Source organism: Aedes aegypti, chromosome 1 (assembly GCF_002204515.2).
Source record: "Aedes aegypti strain LVP_AGWG chromosome 1, AaegL5.0 Primary Assembly, whole genome shotgun sequence".
NCBI classification, from domain to species: Eukaryota; Metazoa; Arthropoda; class Insecta; order Diptera; family Culicidae; genus Aedes; species Aedes aegypti.
Genome location: NC_035107.1, coordinates 291,529,585 through 291,551,919, shown reverse-complemented (window position 1 = coordinate 291,551,919; position 22,335 = coordinate 291,529,585). Strand labels below are relative to the sequence as shown.

The window sequence follows — 22,335 nt, the reverse complement described above, 5'->3', positions numbered from 1 at the left end:
GTACTCATGAGAGAAATGCTTTTTGTGAAAAAAAAACACTCCAATTAAGTTAGTAAGTAATTATCTGGCGTTCCTATAAAACAGCTTTGCAATTCATTGAGGCTTTTTTTTCTCAAGAAGTTGCTGCTGAGATTTCGATTATTTCTTCAAAACTCCATCCATTTTTAAGAGGATTCTTCAAGAAATCCTATAGAAATTATTCTAGGAATTTTTCAAGGATTCAATTAACCATTTTACCTCTAAGCAGTTTTCCCCAAGGGCATGCTAGGAAATTCCTTCAAGAGTTTTCCAAGGTTTCCTTTGCTCATACTTTCGGGTTTTCTCACATGAACTCATTAAGATGTTTAAGAATTATTCAAGATGTTTGCGTGAACTCCTCAGATAATTAGCAATCTTTTTGGATTCCTCATTCAGTTTTTCTAGGCAGTCCTTCTTGGATTTGTCCAGGACTTACTCCAGGAATTACTGCAACGAGTTTTTTAAGCGGAACATTTCTGCAGACACTTCTTAGCGATTCCAACAGCTTTTTTCAAAAAAATTTCTTAGTAGAAGCAACACAAAGAGTTTCTCAAGAAAGCCCTCCGAGAACTTTAGGAAACTCGACAGAGTTCATAGAATATATTTTGCAAGTGTTTTTTTTTTTCAAAATACATATCTTCAATAACATATTTATCTTAAAACTTCAGGAGCATTTGTCCAAAAGTTTCAGGAATAATACATCTAAACCCAAATTCCGTGATTCAAGCAACTATAATTTCAGGGATTTGTCCAGCAATATCACCACATACACAGCGTAACAAAAATGACATTTTTGCGTGTCTTAAGGATCAAATTATGTGTCTCTAGTAGATTTGGAGTTGCCGAATCTGATGCCATTCTCAGAAATGTTCCTGCACGTCACAATTTTTAGCTACATGTCGCCAAAGTTGTAAAAAACACTGGTTTTATTGATGTTTACATGAAATTTGAAGTACAATTTATAAAACTTTTTTGTAATCTAATCCACCAAACATGCAAAATAGAACTTACACTTTCATTTCAAACATAATTTGATTGAAATTGCACAATTAAATTTTGTTTAACCCAATTATTTCAACAAGCTTGCAGTCTTCATAGAAAATTCTTCGTTTCTCTTATATGGCAAAATACAAAAATATTCTAAACCATCAAAAAATAACTTTTCCGCATCTAAAGTATAATGAACTTTGATGAAAAGTATTGATATACACATAAGTTTTGAATTCTGTTGTAAATTAAACAAATAAATTGCCGTACAAGCTGGCAAACTTGTATGCAAGTTGGCTGAAATAGTGAATTTTCGCATTTTCAACAGTAAATATACCAAAAACTAGACGTGCTATGATATTTCTGAAAACGGAAATGGATTCAGCTAGCCTTAATTAAGTGAATAGCGGTATTTTGGTGCTGGGGACAAAATCGTGTTCCGCAGTGATACCTTTCTAGAGTTGTTCCAAAACTTTTTTTTTGACGTGTCTTCCTAGAGGTGCTGAATGTTTTCAACAAAATATCTGAAAATATAGCTTATTTTTAAGTTGCTCTGGCAGTACATACCACTGTTTTGAAAGTCCCCCTAATTTGCCTCCGCATCGGGTCCTGAAAACTTTAGCTACGGCACTGAGGAGGGGAAAAGAAAGCAAAAAGCAAAAGGAAAAGGGAAAGAAAACGGGGAAAGGAAGAGGGAACGGGAAAAGGAAAGTATAAGAAAAAGTAAGAAGAAAGGAAAATTGAAAGAAAAGGATAAGGAGAAGGAGAGATGTCCACGAAAATCATCAAAATAGGCCACGATTATATTTTCATATGGTACACTAGCCATTGTAAAAAAAAAATAAGGCAAACAATGAACTTTTGCACCTTTTTTCTCAGAGCCACCCTACCAACCACTTAAGTGGAGACATTCAAATTAAATCGTTTTTCCAATTTTCTCTGTTCCCAATCATTCATCTTCTGCTCGACCTCGTTGCATCTCGTTCCTTCGCCGGAAGAAGCCATCTCGTTTCGTTCCATTCTTTTTTCCCACTCATTATCCTTCTGTTTTCGTCCTCTCCGTCTTCCTCCCCCTTCACCCTCAAACCAGCCCAACAACACCCCCTCGAACGTAACGATCTCTTGATTGCCCAAGCCCCATACAATTTTCATTCTCGTTGCCACACACCCACACGATGATGATGATGGAAATGCTTACCTACTTGCTTGCTTGCTTGCTTCAGGCGACCGATTAGATACCCATACTCTGTGTGTGATCCGGACGGCCAAAGCAAAGCACATCCTCGCCAAACCACGTGCACCAGAACGAGAAAGGGAGAACAATTTGAACCATTTAAACGAGAGTTCGCCGCTCGTCTTGGTTGTGTTTGATGCTTGCTAATATATCCTCGCCGGGGCGCCCTTCTGGAAACCCCTTTTTTCCTGCTAACAGCCCATCCGGCGAAATGAATTGTGTGCTCTCCTGTTGATGATGATGCTATTTGAGAAATCAGTCGGCTGGCAGTCAATCGGGCAGAGCGCAAGAGAGCGCGCACATAATAATAATAAAATCATGTGTTTGTAATTCTACGCTCCATTAGTGTCGCCGTTTTGTGTTGTTGCGGGAGTCGATTAACTTTTACTGTTTGTGATGAGTATTTGTTTCTCCCTTTTGGCTCTTCTGCTGTTGTTGCTCCTCGAAACCGGCCGGGAGTGCCATCGGAGCAAAAATCAGAGACAAATGGTTTCAGTTGTAAATTGACATCACTCCGCCGAGCAGCTCTGCGAGTCGAGCGCTACGCTAAGCAAACGTAAAGCAAAGCAAGCCAAGAGAGCGTAGCAAGTCGTGTACCGTTTATCGTTCGTGGTTTCGTGGCCTACTGGGCTGCTGAACTGTAGCATTAGTGCTAGTACGTAGTGGTGTGGATTGCAGTTGATGCCCCTCAATCGTCGTTAATAGCCGGATAAATTGACATTGAGTGCTTTCTGGGGCTCTGTGGAATTGGCCGTTGTCTCCCGCAAAGAGGACACTGCACACAGTTGGCGGAGTACTTAACGTTTGAATCGTCTCGTCAAAAGGAGAACTTGATTGGAGAATCGTTTGAACCGAAGTGAGTGTGCAACAGCAAGTTTCGAGAGATTCTGGTGTACTTTCTCTCCCGCGCGCCCGTTTAGTGCCTTCTTGTGACCTAACCGTCGTCCCCCCGAAGTCCCGGTGTGTTTATTTCAATTATATTTCTCGAGTTTTGAAGTCGTGTTATTCTTGTTCATCCTGTGCCGGGTCGTTGCTTGCTGCCAAATAGCAACCGCCGCTTCGCCGCCCTGCCGCTGCCACCCACCGCATATTCTTCGCTTTGCTCCCGTTTGCGCGCTCGCGTTCGAACATCGCACATTGGGACAGATGGCAACATTAGGAGGTAAAACATAATTTGATTATGAAAATGATGGGGTGTCTTCGGCCAAATTATGCCATATAATAAGGACTATATTTTGATATTATGTGACATTAAGGTGCTCCCATACAATACGGAAATGTTTCTATCGACTTTTTTTTGGTTTTAAAATAAGTGACTTGAAATATTCGTGCGATCCATGTAAAAATGTTTTTGTTTCATAAATTTAAAGTAATTGAAAACCAAATATAGTACTACACCATTCAGCTCCTACTAGAGATCGTATCCTTTAACAGATACGCGTGTTTTGACCTCAACTGTTAGTCAGGATCGACACTGAAGATGGCCTTGCAGTTGAGATCGAAATACCAGTATCTGTCAAAGGATACACACTTTAGTTGGAATTAAATGGTATAGTACCACATTCAGGTATCATTCTCTCATAGGAACTCCATTAAACAGCTCGGAAATTCATCATACAGTAAATCTTCCATAATTGAAAATACCAACACAAAATAAGCTCAAAACAATCCAAGGGGCCATCGAGGTAGCCTTGAGAACCATCTTTTACTATTGTTCTCCAACTCGATATCGGCTTACGAAATATCGGGTAGAGGAGAGTTGACTGTATTAATAAATTGTTATATTTCTACTAAAGTTATATTCTCTACAATGTTTTAAAGCTAGTTAATACGCGCATTATGATGAAAACATTAAGTTATCCCATCTCGTTTATGAGATTTGACCATTTTTTTTTCACAATAATCATTTTGCTGGATATTGATGTCTTTGAGAGCGAAAAATGGAGATGCATTTTCAGTAGGGTTACAAATCGTAAAGCGAGTTACAAATATTCACCCCCTTCGTGTTTACGACGGATCCAATTTTCGATCGAATCCTATTCGTTCGAATCCATGGCTCACTTGATATGGCTGGCGTGAACGGGAATACAAAATGGAGAATTCGAACTTAAACAAGAATAGGAGTGTTTGTGTAACTGGCCATACGATTTGTAACTCTGCTCCCCACTTCATTTTATGCGGTCAGCGAAGAGTTTGAAGATTCTTCTCATATCTGACCCGTTGACAATTCTACCAAATTGGAGTTAGAGCACATCAAGGTTAAACTTTTCATGTTTACTAAATTTGTTAATTATTCAAATCAATACCAAATATAAAAAATATCCTATTTTGCAGCTCCATTTTCACTCCCTCTTAGAAAATGAATAATGGTGAAAATTGTACTACACACAGTCTTTTTGATTTATGGGCAAATATTCTTGTGGAATACTTGTAAGAATTGTGACAAAGATTTGGCAGAATCTTCACGTAACCTTGGATACAATTCTCAAATAAATCTTGGCAAGATATACGGAAAACTTCTTGTCAGGATTACCAATTAACTCAGGAAGTTATTTTAGTTGGAAGGGTCGACTAATACTTGATGTTACTAATTTATTCGGCTATCTCAGTTCTTATGTTCTACACGATATTATTTAATTCTGCCCGACGTTTCAACCATGGATTTTGGCCTTTCTCAAGAATGAAATTGTCTATCGTTTTGTCCGTCGGACAGAATTAAATAAAATCGTGTACAATATTAAGACTGAGATAGCCGAATGAATTAGTAACACCAGGAAGTTATTTTCTAACATCCTAGATGTAGTTTTAATGTAATCATGGGTAGGATTCTCACATAATCTTGAACAGAATCAGGCATTATCGAAGATTTCAAACTAGGCTTTCAAAATCACGAAGAGATGAGGTTCTGAAAAGAGTCTAGAAACAATATTTGTACAATTTTGAACAGGATTCTTGGAAAATCGTGAGCAGAATTTCAGAACATGATTTTCACAGTATTCTATGCATTTTGATATTCTGTTATCAATGATAACCGAATGAAAAAAAAGTTTATCGTTGTATCCGTGACGACATGTTTGATAACAGGTTGATAACTAAACATGTTATCACACATCTCTTCAATAACATTTTTATGAAGCGTGAGGTAAAATTTCTGTAATTTATGAGCATGACATTCAAAAAAAAAAAAAGGATACGCATTTAGTTATCAACTTGAACTCAGTAATAATATAATTAACTGTACTTTGTTATTTCACGATCTAATTCGATTTTTCATTTTTGTTATGTTGGCTATTAATTCAACTAAGATGATAACAACAATCAGTTATCAAACGATGAAACCAGGTAACAGGATTTTTTATTATTTTTTCTATCAATCTTTAATGTGGAAAACTGCCCAATGAAGTATCTATTTTAATATAAGTATAATGTATTTCCAACAGAACCCGATCGTAACTTGATATATTACGACAGGTTTTCTAATGCACTACGTTATAATATGGAATATACGCTGGAGCTAACATTATAACAACGAGCTTTGATGCTACTTCAAAGAGAGGCAATTATTTATATTTATATTAAATCGACTAATTTTACGCGACAATTGTAATAACTCATAATTCTTCCTTGTTTGTTGAGCTATTTTTTTTTTGAATAATTGATTCTGAGAACTTAGATTAAACGATCTTCACAGAGCTTACAATAGATCATACCACTAAGAGCAGTAAAGTGCTCAAAAATGGCTTTTATGTAAGATCACTTCTATATTCTAACAGAATGTAGCAATTAATTTCAAGCTCTTATCTTCAACAGAGATGCATTTGAACGTGTTCTGTTCAAAGCTTGTACTCACGAGAGTCGTGTTCATATTTAAACGATTTCCTATGTTTGATCACAATACACTGTTCATCTCTGGGCAACGGTTGCCATCATTCAGTGTTATACTCGGTACCGTAATTCGGAGGCAAATTGATCACCATTTGACAACTTTTTGTGTAAATTCAAATGTTGTCAACTAAATTTCAAAAATAAAAGTACTCCTTTGATCTTTATCAGTGTACGAAATCGATTTTTCATGAAATAATAGTTAAAATATCATGAAAATAGTTATAATATAAAAAAAAATAAATGACACACTAAGGCGAAACTGATCACCATATCACAAAGCAGGTTGTAGAATAAAACATGTCCCTTTCTACTAAATTTGGATCTCCTGAATCTGAAAATGATGTCAAAATTCTTACACCTCGAGTGTTTGATCAGTTTATTGCAAAATAAAGCTTTGAAAATCTGCCTAATACGCCTAAATGTAGGCCATTTCCCTTAAAATAAGCACATTAATTGAGATTAAACAGTTTAATGAGCAAAAACTATATATACTATGCTGTATGGTATCAACAATAAGTTCAGTAGTTCATACTTAAGCTTGTACAACATTTTAAACACTTAAGGTTAACATGTGGGCATAGCAACAGTGGATTATTTACCACCGACTTATTCAACTTTATTGCTTACACCTTCAAAAACTGTGAATATTTCTATGCAAAACTGGTACTAATAAAAATCAAATAGTTAAAAATAAACATTAGACATATATAAACTGGTGCCAATGAGACCTTCAGCCTTCTTTGGGAGGAAATGTTTTCTGGTACCAACCTGACCAAATTCGCCCCAGTGATCAATTTGCCCTCGGATTACGGTACATAATAGGTGAATAAATGCATATTTGAACATTTTTCTTCGAGTTTTAATGCAAATCTTTTTTATCTTCTTAAGGCTAACTAGCCTAGCCATGTTGAGATTTGAGCCTGCAATTTTGATATAATAAAACTCAATCATCGTGGTTGATACTTACTTGATACTTGATACTTGATGGGCAACAATTCCTTGCTATTGCGTTGAATCTACGCCGAATGAAGAAGCCTTCTCCATTGGACCCGGTCCTGGGCCAATCGCTTCCAGTCGCCCTGAACGTTAAGCGACCTTAAATCCTCCTCAACTGCAAAAAGCCATCTGGAACGCGGCCTTCCACGGAGGCGACGGCCTCTCCCTGGTTCTCTGCTGAATATGTGTTTAGCTTGACGTTCCTGCGAGCTACATGTCCAGCCCACCGCAGCCTGCCGTGTTTTATACGCTTAACAATATCCATTTCATTATAGACTTGGTATAACTCGTGATTCATGCGACGCCGCCAGATGCCATTGTCCAATTTACCGCCGAGTATTATTCGCAGCACTTTACGTTCAAAGACCCCAAAAGCTCTCCGGTCGACCTCTTTCAACGTCCAAGATTCGTGGCCGTACAGAGCTACCGGAAGAATTAGAGTCTTGTACAACGCGAGTTTGGTCTTCGTCTGTAAGCTGCGGGACTTTAGCTGGTTACGAAGTCCGTAAAAAGCCCGACTCACAGCTGCAATACGCCTTTTAACCTCGCGGGTAACATCATTATCGCAAGTCACTAGAGTTCCAAGGTACACAAATTCTTCAACTACTTCAAATATATCACCACCTATCACCACCTCACTACCAACATCACCTATGGGCCCACGATGTCTACCAGCGACCATGTACTTTGTCTTCGTGGTATTGATAATGAGCCCAATTCGCGTTGTCTCCCTTTTAAAAGGCACGTATGCCTCTTCCACGGCTCGGCGATCAATCCCGATTATGTCGATATCGTCCGCAAAACCAAGGAGCATATACGAACGTGTGATAATAGTGCCATTCCTATGCACGCAAGCTCTCCTTAATGCTCCTTCTAACGCTATGTTGAACAATAGGTTTGAAAGTGCATCGCCCTGCTTCAATCCGTCTAAGGTTACGAAGGATGTAGAAATCTCATCCGCAACACGTATACTTGATTTCGATCCTTCCAACGTTGCACGAATCAGTCTAATCAGCTTCGTCGGAAAGCCATGTTCCATTATTATTTCCCACAACTCGTTTCTTTTAACTGAATCGTACGCCGCCTTGAAATCAATGAATAGATGATGAGTCTGCAAGTTGTACTCCCGGAATTTATCGAGGATCTGTCGCAGGGTAAACATTTGATCCGACGTCGATCGGCCCTCACGAAAACCAGCTTGGTATTCGCCGACGAAGGACTCTTCAAGCGGTCTCAATCTGTGGAACAGAATACGTGACATTATTTTGTACGCCGAATTGAGGAGTGTTATTCCTCGGTAATTGGCGCACTCCAATCTATGCCCTTTTTTGAAGAGAGGGCAAATGAGGCCATCCATCCAGCTAGCAGGCAGTTCTTCTTCCTCCCATATCCTTAGTAGTATATGGTGAATTATTCTATGCAGCTGCTCACTACCGTGCATGAGAAGTTCGGCCGGGAGCTCATCCTTCCCAGCAGCCTTGTTGTTCTTCAGCTATTTAATCGCCTTCTTAACCTCATCTAGAGATGGAGGCTCCACAGCTTGACCGTCGTTGTCGATGTTCATTCTGTTCTCCGATGCTCTATCGTTCCCTCCATTCAGTAACGTTTCGAAGTGCTCTTTCCACCTGGCAGCCACCATCGTTTTATCTGTCAGCAAATTACCTTCACGGTCGTTGCACATGACGGGAGACGGCGCTGACTTTCTCCGCACGCCATTGACAGTTTCATAGAATCGTCGCATATCGTTCTGTTCCATACAGTTTTGCGCCTCGGCTATCACGTTCTCATCAAACTCTTTTTTCTTCCTGCGATGGATTCGCTTTTCGGCTGATCTTGCTTCCCTGTACCGCTCTCTGTTCAGCCTGGTACCAGACACTAACATCCAACGTCTGGCCACGTTCTTCTCATCCGTCACCCTCTGGCACTCCTCGTCGAACCATCCGCTTCTGGGGCGTCTTCGAGCAGTACCTATCACTTCTCGCGCTGTTTCACTCACCACTCCATGGATTGCATCCCATAGATTGTTGAGGTTTTCGCTCACATTGACCTCACTTATCCGCTCGTCCAGCTTTTGGTGGTATTCAGCTGTAACACCGTCTGCTGAGAAGCGCTGGATATTGAATCGCATTGTTCGCTGTGGTCTTGAATTCGCTACAGTTGATAACCGCGCTCGAATTTTACTGACAACGAGGTAGTGATCCGAGTCAATGTTAGGACCCCTGAAACTCCTAACATCGATGACATCTGAGAAATGTCGGCCATCCACCAGAATATGGTCTATCTGGTTGCAAATATCACCATTTGGATGCCTCCAGGTGTGCTTCCGAATATCCTTGCGTGCAAAGTAGGTGCTGCAGATGGCCATCCCCCTGGCAGCAGCGAAAGTCACTAGTCGTAGGCCGTTGTTATTGGTAACGGAGTGAAGACTCTCCTTACCGATGATCGGACGGAAAAAGTCCTCTCTTCCGACCTGCGCGTTCGCATCTCCGATAACGATTTTCACGTCGTGTTTTGGGCACTCTCCATAGGCCTTATCAAGGCCTTCATAGAACGCGTCCTTCACGTCATCAGGTTTGTCGTTCGTCGGTGCATAGATGTTGATCAGGCTGTAGTTGAAGAATTTGCCCCGTATCCTCAGTACACAGATTCGTTCGCTAATCGGTTTCCACTTCATAACGCGTTTCATCTGCTTCCCGATCACTATGAAACCGACTCCATGTTCTGCCTTATCGCCGCCGCTGTGGTAGATGTTATATTTGAACGTAGTGTTGGCGATGGGATCAACCGCCCGGAATTCACGTTCTCCAGATCTAGGCCACCGCACTTCGTGAATGGCGGCCACGCCCACTCCAACCTTCTGCAGTTCACGAGCCAAAAGGCTCGCTCGTCCGGGTTCATTTAACGTCCTGACATTCCAGGTACCAAGTTTCCATTCATAGTCCTTATTTCGTTGCCAGGTCGGTTGCCGAAAATATCGTTCGTTATTTCTTCTTTCTCCATTTTTCGTGGTAGGTGAGAAATTCGGTATGCTACCTTACCGGGGTTGCGCTACCTACATCACGTTGATGGGGCTGCCACCTTAGGTTAGTTGACGTGATACATCATTTCATACTCAGCCGCTGGATACCAGAACAGACGCTGTTTGAGCCGCACCTCCTGGTGAACAGACGCTCGGGACGCACCCCCTCACTCTAGCTGATGTCAGAAGGACAACAGTGCCCAGGCTGCACTACCAGCTAAGTACGCAACCCTTAGCTGGCGGTCTTTGTCATCGTTAAGCCTTGATTACACAGTGCGCGCAATGCACGAACGTTCGCTCGAAAAAATACGTTCAGAGTTCGCGCGAACTGTTCGAGCTTCTGTAAGAACGAACTGTTCGTCTATATATTACACGGTTCGAGCAAAGACGGATTTGGTTCTACGACTGATGGTCGTAGCAATCATGTGTGGTTAATTGATTGTTCGTCAAAATGTCACTTCATTTGGTTGTTGTTGCTGTATTTAAAGTATTTTATTTATAAACGATTTCTTTAAACTAATCATTCTTTGCTTTCAGGCATTAATTCAAAACATTTTGAAGCATTCATAACAACATAACCCCGCACATAACATAGCCAAGCTCCATACGGGAATTGACGAAAACCCCAGGCTGTTGGTTTTGAGTCAACGGCAGCTTCTGGGGTGGGCTCTCTAGTCCTTTTTTGGATTCCGGGTCTCAGGGCGTGCTGACGAGGGAGAGCTTTCGGAATATGGGAACCTAACCATAACATTATACTCAACGGGCAAACGGTTTATTCGACCATGAATTGGTTTTTACTTCGTGGCGCTCTTAGTGAGTCTACGATGGGGTCAGTGGCTTACGCAGTTCTTCTAGTAACGATTGGTGATCCTAATGACGTGAGGCAGCAGCGACGGTTGTGGCGAAGGGGAGAAGTTGAATCCACTATTGTTTACTGGAAGCGTACAGAACAACTACTTCCAGCCACTCCTTAACCATTTGTTCTATACCATACTTCATTAAATTTCTTTAATAGTTTTTGGAGAATTCCAAAGGTTTTTGGCACATATTAGATGAATTTTTCCAAAGATTTCGCCTAGGACTTATCTCAGGGTGGCCACCAAATTTCGATTTTGAAATTCCCGCTTTTTTTCCCGGTTTTCCCGGTATATTATCCATAATTTTCCCGGTTTCAATATTTTTTTTCAACGACTTTAATAGACTTTTTCCATTTGAAAAATCGTTTCTATGAGAAGCACTGCAATATTTTTTTGGAAACCGGTTTAATTTTTTTTAGTTTAGTTTTCATAGTAACTTGATTGTTTATCAATAGTTTCATTATTGAAACAATAAGTTGACTATTAGATTGTTCTAATCTATATAGAATCTCATTCTGAAAACTATGACATAGTATAGTATTTATCAGATTAGATTTGTCTCGCGTTCGTTCAATGGAGCTCTGGAGCTATCCATCATGGGAAAGAGATGGTTAATTGTTTAATTTTAATGCTATTTGAATCATATTTACCAACAATATGCCCTTTAAGCCAAACTTCGATTTTAAGTTTTAAGATCTAGAGAACCTGACAAACAAGCGTACGCGTTGAAAATTTGATGGATAGGTTGAATTCTGGTGATGATAAAACGATCAAAATATCAGCTCCGAGCTCTGTTTGGTTTTCTAGACTAGTGCTCTTGAAGCTTCGAGATTTAGCTTTGGTTTATAATCATCTTAATGCTGAATTTCAGATAATTTGGCCGACAAAAGCCCCAGGTGCCTAAGTAAATCATCAAGATGCTCAAGTAGTTCTGTGGCGCACTCTGCTCAAACTGCGTGCACCCATGAATACCACCCTGAAGAGTAGGAACCGCAAACGTAAGCGCGGCCATGTTTGATTTAGTTTTTACTGAGACATGAAAAATAAACACGCGTTATATTTTCTAATCCATTTCTCCGTTTATTTCGTCCCGGAAAATACGCCTATCGGTTCTCACAGTTCCTTACCTTAATTGAAATTGTTTCAATCCTTAATCATTTGAATTTTCTTCATAGAAAAGGTTCTCTAAAGCAAATAAGTTCAAGGTATGTATGAAACAAGGCCACACATGTAGAAGCACTTACTTAGGGCTCAGTCATAATTTTAATAACACCGAAAATTATCATTTTTGACATGCACCCACCTACCCTCTCGTAAGGCTTTTTGTATGGATTTTCTAAACATTTTATAATAGCTGTAACAGCTTGATCGTAATTAAAATCGTAAATGAGCCCTTATTGAAAACTTTGTCGATTAGATAACTAGTGACATATTAAAAGCCTTTATAAATAAAGGCATGGGGGGGTCTGTAGCCTTGAGGTTACGCTTTCGCTTCATAAGCGGAAGGTCATGGGTTCGATTCCCAGCCCCTCCACAAAAAACCCGTCCAGCCACCAGAAGACGCCTCACGGAGGACCGTGCTTTGGGGAGCACATCCATCCTCCGTCAGTATCAGATGGTGACTGAGACAAACTGACCCTCTTCGCAGGCAGCTAGCCTCACTAACAGCAGAGCTCTCTCCTACCTGCTCGGTGTGAGAGTAAAAAAAAAAAAAAGTAGGAGAGAGTGAAACTAGATGTAAATATAGATAAGTTGAAAATAGATCTGTATCGGTAAAGAAGCTACAAGATCAACTGAGTCCGGCACAGTAGTGGCCACGAGCACGGAGTGCCTTAAAAAAAAAAAAAAAAAAAAAACAAAAAATAATAAATAAAGGCTTGTTTCTAAGATTAGTTGTGGTATCCAGCAATTACAGAAGAGTGCTAAACCAATCTGCAATAAAAAATTAAACTTTGATTCAAAACGTCGAGTAAACAAAGTTGGAGAAAAGTTAAAAAAATTCAAAAAATATTTTGAAACATTGCTAAGAAAAGAGTGAAACATTTTTAAGGAATATGGTGTAGTTTAGTAGAAATTAAATCATTAATGTTTGAAAGATATTTGTTCAAAATTGAAAATACTTCATGGCAATACCATTAAGCATGACTACTTTATATAACTTATTTTGGAGGTTAGTTTGTAGATTACAGCTTGAAGATGTTTGTTCAAAACGATTTTCCCGGTGATCTTCTCAAATTCCCGGTTTTTCCCGTCTTTTTCCCGATGGATTCAAATTCCCGTCTTTTTCCCGCTTTTCCCGTTTTTCCCGGTTCGGTGGCCACCCTGCTACTCACAAATTCACAATTTCATTTCATTAGTTTACAATGCACCTGACAGTCTATCTATTGTTTCAAACATTCTATTCATCATGTCAGTTTATAGGGTTACCAACTATGGCTGCAGCGCCAACAGGGGTACAATAGTGATATCCTAATAATCAATAGAGTGATAATTTATCAATCCTTGGTAGAAATGGTCAGTATAGATATAGAATCTTGAAGATTAACACCTCATTTATTCATATAAAAATAACTCATTTAATTTCTTACGAATAAGTTATCAATATTCTCTTGTATTACTTGAACTGTAAATACCTATATGATTAACAATACTTGACAAGAGCGATTAATAAAAAAAATGAAAATTTCGGCAGGGGTTTCAGTTCCAATTATTGTGGAAATTCTTTCTAAAATTCTTCCATAAATATCATTCACAATGCCATAAGGGTTTTCCATTCCAACAAACACTTTGTAAACTTCTTCTAACCTAATGCATCAGGAAAGGCATATCTCCAAAAATTTCTTCACAAATTACTACAGAGATTCCTTTGAAAAATTCTCCAGGGATTTATTCTTAAACTCCTCAGGGATTTATTGAATAATGTCTCCAGGGATTTCCAAGGGATTCATTCAGAAATTCCTTCAGGAGTTTAAATTACCAGTAATTTCTCGATCAATTTCTTTATGAAGAACTTGCAATAACAATCGTATTGTTTAAAGCAGTTCCGATAGAATTCCGTTCAAAACTCCAGGAATTTCTCTAGAGACATCCCCAGGGATTCCTTCAAAGATTTCTCCAGGAATTCTTCCAGAGGCTTCCAGAATAATTTCTACGGGTCTTCATCCAGAGACTTTTACAGTTGTTTCTCCAGAAATTTGGTCATTTCTCCAATGTTTATTCCAGGAATTTCCCTAGGAATACCTAAAGAATGGTTTCTACAGTGAAACAAAAAAATAATGGAATTGCCTCCACAGATGCCTCCGAGGATTCATTCAACAATTTATCCCATTCAGTGATTCCTACAGATTTTTTTCCTAGTGATTCATCTGAAAAAATCTCTGCTAGGATTTCTCCTTAGATTTCTTATGCATTTTTAGAGGAATTTCTTCACGTAAAACTCTCGAGATCTTCATCGGTTCCTTCAAAAATGGTTCCAGAGTTTTTTTTCAGAAATTCCAAAAAAAGACTTCCTGGGGGATTCTTCCGAAGACTTCGTTTGTTTCCGTGTTTCTATCAGATATTTAACTGGAGATTCTCTCATATGCTCCACTAAGGATTTTTCTTGAGACTCCTCCATGAAATCCTACAGAGATTTCTGCATATTTTTTTTTTGAGGTTCTTCTAGACAGGGACTGCCTCAGGAATCCATTCACATATTTTTCTAGGAATCCATCCAGGTATTTTGTCAGAAACTTATTCAGGTATTTCTGCAAGAACAAATTTTCAGAAAATGAGTGTGTGGGAACATTTTTGAATGAATTATTGAAGTTATTTCTAATGTGGTAACTGAAAGAATTCATGGGGAAATCTCTGGAAGAATTTCTAGAGGAATTCTTGGAGGAGTTTGGCTGTTCAGAACAATTCTCTAGGAAATATATCTGGGTAAATCCATGAAGGATCATCTCGAAAATCCATGGCGTAATTCCTGTAGCGAATTCACTGAAGGTATCTCTGGAAGAATTCTTGAGGAACTCGTGATGTAATTGCTTTTATATTCCTTGGAGAAATCTCTGCAGAAGTTCCTGGTAAAATCTTCGGAATTATTCCTGATGAAAACCCTGCAAGTAACCTTCGAGCAATTTCTAGAGAAATCATTGGTGGTAACTCTGCAAGAATCCCTGTTGAGATTTTTCTAGAAGAATCCTTCGAGTTGTCGCCAAAAGAATTTCAGGTGACATCTGAAAAATTCCTGGAAAAAAAACTATGGAGAAAATATCTATGTCAGCTGCTGGAGGAATTCTTGGAGGAATTTCATTAAAAACATTGCCGTAGTAATCTGTGGAGGAATTACTGTGGGAAATCCTCCTCCCTAGAGTTTCCTAGAGGAATCTTTGGAATGATCCTTGGAGAAATCCTGGAAGAACTCCTAGTAGAATTTCTAGAGAAATTGCCAAAGGTACTCCTGGGGCCGGTCTGAAAGAATCTGGTTGCGATTGAAAATTCATCTTGGAGGTTTCTCTGACAAAATCCCTAGTGTAATCCTTAGAAAAATCGCTGAATGGATCACTGTAGAGATTATCTTGAAGGAATTTCTGGTAGAATCTCTGAAGAAATCTTTGTAACAAATCCTGGATGAATCTTTTTCCTACACCAATATTTTTATTTATCAATCTGATCAAGGGTTTTTTTTTTCATACTACATAACTTTCTATGGTTGCTATGCAACGCAAGTTCGACGAACCAACATATTTGAATGCACGAATATGTTCCTATAAAATGTTTGCTGGTAGTTCGTGCACATATTACACAGTTCGCGCGAACGTTCGTGCAATTTGCACAAATGTTCGTGCATTGCGCGCACTGTGTAATCACAGCTTTAGACCCGAGGAAGCGTGAGGTAGGGACTTGCGAGGACCAGAGCTATGTTGGACGCTCCTTCCTGGTTGTCGACTCACCATTTTACAACCCAATCGTGGTTAATATTGATTCGAAAAAGTATCGTAAAAGTAAAAGTATATTCACCAATATGCAGAAACTATGTTGATACTTTTTAAGATATGTCAGTACAAACCCAACTGATTTTTATAATTCATTTTAGCAACGATCATCAATTACGCGAACAAATTTTAATGACGATCTACTTCGTCTTGAATCTACTTGGATCCGCCTACGAAAAGATAATTACCGCTGGTAGGTTAACTTTCAACGTGCTCATAAACTTCCGATATTTTCTATCAGCTTGAAAAAGGACTGAAGATTGAACACGTAAATCGTAACAATATTGTTACGAAGACCAATTGCGTTTATGAGCAATTTCGTGCCAAAATAAGGAAGGAGCTGGCTGGAAAATTTATTTCAATGAAAGCAAAATCAGCCACGCACAGGATAGCGTACTAGGAGTGAATTGTCAATATTTAGAAGGTATTGAGAAGACGATCGTCTAACATTGGGAATGCTAGAAACTAACGACTCACATACTGCTCATCCCCCGAAGGCGGAAATTATGAAGATTACGCGAGATTTTGGTGTAGGAATCGATCAAACCTTCTCAATTACTACAGAAAACGGATTGAATTTCATAAAAGCTGCCGAGTTACTGAAAAAAGCACAACAGTTATACCTATATATTTTACTCTCAAGTTCTGAGCACGCAGTCCAATAACATGTATTATTCTATGATTAATTCACGCTTTTTTTTCTGTGGACAGGATGTATGTGTTGTGATAAAAAGTCAGTCAAGCTTTGGCGATATCGTTGCCACTGATGACGAATCAGATTTCCATGATGCTGAAATGCTTTGAAGAACAAGACGAAACAGATAATGAAAATGTCTAAAACAACACTCAGCAAGATAACCCTGTGGATGGTATATTTCGCGGTGTCAGATACGCTGCCCATACATTACAGCTTGCGGATTATGATTGTTTAAAAGATTTGAATCTTGAGAAAAAGCTAGAAGAGATTCGACGAATTACAAGAGTTTTTCGAACGACAAAGTTCAGACGAATCCTTAAGTTGCACAAGAAGCCTTTACCTTCGCTGGATTGTGAAACCAGGTGGAACTACTCATTTGTAATGGTCCAATATTTCATTGACCATGATTTTGAAAGAATTTATTCTGAAAAATATAACGGACATGAAGTATAAAATGGAAATTGAGCAAATCTCATCAAGTATGGCCAAATAATTGGCAGAAACTATGAATCGGACGTATGCAAAACTTTTTGAAAATGTTAAATTTCTCGCTGATATTTAGATGAATCCCATAACTAATTACAATAGTATTCAGCTTATTTCCGAAAAGATCAGAGACAAACATTTGATATTTAATATTTGAACCTTATATCTATATTCTACTCGGGGCCTTCCTTAGCCGAGTGGTTAGAGTCCGCGGCTACAAAGCAAAGCCATGCTGAAGGTGTCTGGGCACGAATCCCGGTCGGTCCAGGATCTTTTCGTAATGGAAATTTCCTTGACTTCCCTGGGCATAGAGTATCATCGTACCTGCCACACGATATACGAATGCGAAAATGGCAACTTTGGCAAAGAAAGCTCTCAGTTAATAACTGTGGAAGTGCTCATAAGAACACTAAGCTGAGAAGCAGGCTCTGTCCCAGTGAGGACGTAAATTCCAAGAAGAAGAAGATCTATATTCTACTATTTTTCAGCAACATATTTTAAGTCTTTTGGAAAATATGAGAAAAAAATGTTCCCCCATCTACTGAACCCAGAAATTCTCCGATCGCTGCATCAAAAGTTTCGAATATTGAATTATTCTTACAAGCTCATCAGGAAAGTTTGGAACCAACTGCCCAATGAGTTGAGAAAAACTTGAAACATAAATTTGACTTCAAAAAATCTAGCACGATTCTGTTTGTCATGCTTAACAGCGATCTTTTTGAAATAATCTCATTAGTGTTTAAGGATGCCAATTGAATTGTTATTACTTTTGATTACTATTCGATCAAGTTATAATTTATTACGATAGCTATTTATCACTAAATTATTCAATATAATATACTTCAATATGATTATCCAAAAATAAGATAATTCGCTCCCCTACTTACTTTCCCATCGTCTTCATCCTTCAAAACGTAATGACTTCGGGTTTTACTAGTTGGAGTTCGTTAGTTTAGATGTCACAGCTTTGCTATAAAGCTATATGAACAGATGCGTTGATACAATATTGGATGCTATAGCATTAAAGCCGTTTTCGCATACAAAATTGTCAATTTTAAATAGATACATCTCCACCGATTAACAATAGATTCATTTCATTTTGCATGAGCATGAGCATGAGCATATATGACCGTACAATTCGTAGTTGCTACTCCGTGATTGACTAGAGCAATCGAAGTTGCACAGGGAATCAATGAATGGGGCTTGGGATGAGCTAACCATTCTTCAATGTGCACAAATCGAGAGCTCAAATTTTAAAAGTCAATAACGGCGCCGGCCATGTCCTTACGGTCATCGGGGAAGGGAAGGAATGTTAGCTAGACAACCGTTGTTAATAGAGACCGAAGAATCTTCTGCATCTCCACAGTTGTCATGGAAAGGATATTCGGTTAGTGGGATAAGGTAAAGATCTAGGAGTCACCAGCGGTTGGTGATGCAATCCATGATACATTCACGCCTAACCAGTTTAACGCCACTATTTATTCATGACGCGCGAGCGACGCGCAACACGATTGATCCTGCTCACATCACCCGCCCCCGCAGGAGCAAGCGACGCAAGCAAAGGATCAAACACTACTGACCCTATCCGCAAATCACGCCACTATTTATTCATGCCGCGCGAGCGACGCGCAACACGATTGATCCTATTTCATGCAAATCACTTAAATTTTTTATAGCTTTGGAAAAAAATGTTCGAAAGCTATCAACTCAAATTAGAATGTTACAGATAGTTATTCTATTTATTTATATATTTTTAACTCAAAATTTTTATAGAGGATAAATTCCCTTTGAATGATTTCCTATCGAAATTGTTATAAAAAAAAAAAGAAAAATACAGTGAGGCTGAATTATGTCAAAATAGTACAGACAATACATGATGTAGCAAAACAAAATTTTGCTTCGAATCATCGTAGTGTTTCTAGCACATATGTTCCACATCACTTAATGAACAATTGCATAAAATTTAACATGGGATTTTTCCGGGATTCTCTACAAGAACTCTTCAAGGAGTTCCAGTTTTTCTTTCATCTATTTTTATATACATTTCTTCATGAATTTATTCACGTTTTTTATCTTTATGTATTGCTCCGAAATTCTTTCAGTGATTATTCCAAGAACAATATGATACCTCGAATTAGAAAAGCATTTTTACAAATTGGGTGAATTTATGTATGTTTTTGTAAATTTCCATAAAACCTCAAATGATCAGAGGTATGCAACGCCACATTAGCTTTACGTAATCCATTCGTTTTTGTCCGAAATTTGTTTATTAATATTTCAAACAATGAGTGACTTATGTTGAATACATTGTGGGAACATGAGATTAAATCGATATTTATTTTAAACTAGCGGTCTCGCTAAACGTTGTACTACCTCTGTACCTTTGTTTTTAGAAAAGAGCTCTTCCCCCTTCCTATTTTCTCTACTTCACCAGAGGTTCTCGTGAACTTTTTTACCTTTGATACACTTTGAAATCCTGGACGAAATCAAAAGTTAAAGAATTTTATGAATACGTTGATCCATTCGCCAACTTGTGACATACAAACACCATTCCATTTTTATTAAAAAAAAGATTAAAGTTTTATACAAATTCTTATAAACTTACAATAGTGTATGCATGTGGATGTACATGTGTTTACATAACCATTATCAAAGTTACCCCAAAACTGAAAATCGACTTTTAATTATGTTGAAAATGATGGAAGCATTCAAAATTAAATGTAAATGTAAACTATCAGCTTTAATCGAAAACTAAGATAGGTACTAGAACCCGTTTTAAAAAATTAGAAAGAAATATTTAAAATAGAATACTAAAAAAGGCAGGCTTTCTTCCAAAAACCTATCGAACCTCGCACCATATTACGGTATCAAACAAACCTCTAAGTTGCACCCTTCACATCCTGTGTAGTTTGCTATTCCATTTTTTTGTCTAAAATATCGACAGTTGAAAATACGGTCTCAAGTTAAGTTAAGTTATATAAAAACTCTTAACTTGTGTTTATATATTTTGCAATTGGATTAATTGGACAAATTGATGTGAACTTTGCGAAGGGAGTCGTGCGTTTAATTCTCACCGAGAAGACGCGAAATTTTATATTAATATGTCCATTTAATTCAATTGCAAATTATATGTAATGTTTAGTTTTTCGATAGTTGTTAAACTTCCAATCGGCTAATTAGCCGTAAACCACGAATCATAATTAATTAAACAAGCAGTACTATACTTTGTAGCAGACGTTTATTTTTAGATTAACCTACTTTGAATGAATGAGAACGCCTTATTAAGGGCTACAATAGCTTTACAATGTTGATATCTTCGGCATAAATATTCAAAATTAATAAAGAACAACTTTCTAGAACACTTCGAATTGCTAACTTGTTAGATACAAAATGAAAATTAAAAATGTTTCCGTTTTGTGTGGCACCACCCTTATATGGCATAAAGTTAAAATGTAGTCCTCATTATTTGAAACATTTTTGTTCTAAAACATCATCATCATAATTTTTTTTTTGCCTCCTATTTTATCGATCTGTCTCACTGTGCATCGTCATCATCGTCATCGCCGGTCGTCGTCGTTGTACGTCTAATTGAGTGTGTTCTTTGCTCTGCCCGTCATCCTTCTGCGACTTCCGCACCTCGCTCCATCGCTTCGAAACAAATAGATCACCGGTCTTCGCTTGAGGAGAGTGCTGCGATGCGACAGTCGGCAGTCGCAAGAGTGGCTAATGTGTTTGTCATGATGTGACCCAGTTGAGTCGCTTGCTTCGTGAGTGAGAGCAGCAGCAGCAGCAGCAGGAGTCTGTGCACTGTGAGCGTTAAATAGGGTAGGCTCGGTGCTCGGTGTGGTGCTGCCTGACGGTGAATAAGTAATGAGTTTAGGAAATGGATGATTCTCGTCACCGAAATGGGTTCTTGCCGCAAAGATGAGCGTGCACCTCGTGTGACTGCTCGCCCTGCCGACCGGTGAACTCTCGGCAGGGGGATATGATTCATCATCACTTTGTGTTTTGATTGTGCTGATTTAATTTATGATGTGATGGAAAGTGTTTTCGCCGCAATTTTGGAACCTTGTGTGGATGATGGGGTTATTAGAGAGAAAGAATATCGTTTTGTCGGAACGGTTTAATTGCACATGTTCGACATAATTTCAAAGAGGGCCAAATGACATTTTTCGTGTTTTGAGAAAAATGAGTCGTCAGCGCTGCAATTTTGTGCCAAACATATTCCTAGAGTATCACTTTTCAAAACTTTTTTTTTCCAATGTAGGAGCATAGATATTGTTGATCCAATTTTAAAGCACAGACAAACAGACGTTACACTTAGAACAAATCGCGATTAAAATCATAGTCGCGAGAACATGTACGCCCAATGCTAAAATGACTGTGTTTGGCCGATGAGCCAACAGGTGGCGGTAGTGTGTAAACGTCAAACACGAACAAAAACGATACCAGCGCTGTGGGCGGCGGGTTGGCCACCTATCATAAATTTGAATCGACAGTTAAAAAGGTGGTCGATGGACATCGATGAGAGTGTGACGTCTGTTTGTCTGTGTTTAAGGTATGGTTGATTGAAAATCAATCTGAAATATGATTGATCTACCAGCAAATATGATTCACTAGACAATTCTTTTTTCTCCGTGTGTAAGTAATCTTAGACACTTAGTTCAGAAGCAGGATCTGTTCCATTAAGGACGTAATGCCAAGAGAGAAGAAAGATGACAATAACTGGAATGTTTTTTCATTTTTATTTCGCAACGCTAACTTCTTATACCTCAACTGGTATAAAGCTTGCATCTATAGAGTAAGGTGGGGCAAAAGTTCGACCTTAGTGGTATAATCAAAGTTTCCAGGAAAACAACAGCAGTTAAAATAAAACAAATACCATACAGTCAACCTTTAACATATTGGCTATGATTTTGCTGAACAAACTTATGTCAAAATATTTACCCATTTTTAATTATAACAGTTTCAAAATTAATTGCCTTAATCGAACTTTTGCCCCTCCGGTGGGGCAAGAGTTCGAATCTAGTGTGGGGCAAAAGTTCGCTGGATAAAACACAAAATATCGATCCTTTAATGACTACTTTACACCAGCCGTAAACTTAAGTTTGCCGAAAAATACACACTAAATTTTCATCAAAAAATTGCCCAAAACCGGGTTAATTGTAATATACTCAAAA

The 22,335-nt window shown here is 38.5% G+C and overlaps 1 protein-coding gene across 2 annotated transcripts in view; it reads left to right on the top strand.

Moving 5' to 3' along the window:
• The first annotated feature begins 2,521 nt into the window (after positions 1 to 2,521).
• LOC5577644 (homeobox protein GBX-2) overlaps positions 2,522 to 22,335 on the top strand; it is a 129,472-nt gene continuing 109,658 nt past the window's right edge. The window contains exon 1 of one of the 2 annotated variants that reach the window (XM_021838145.1): positions 2,522 to 3,095. The gene's annotated coding sequence lies outside the window, so the exon portion shown is untranslated. The other variant, XM_021838151.1, reaches the window with a different exon arrangement.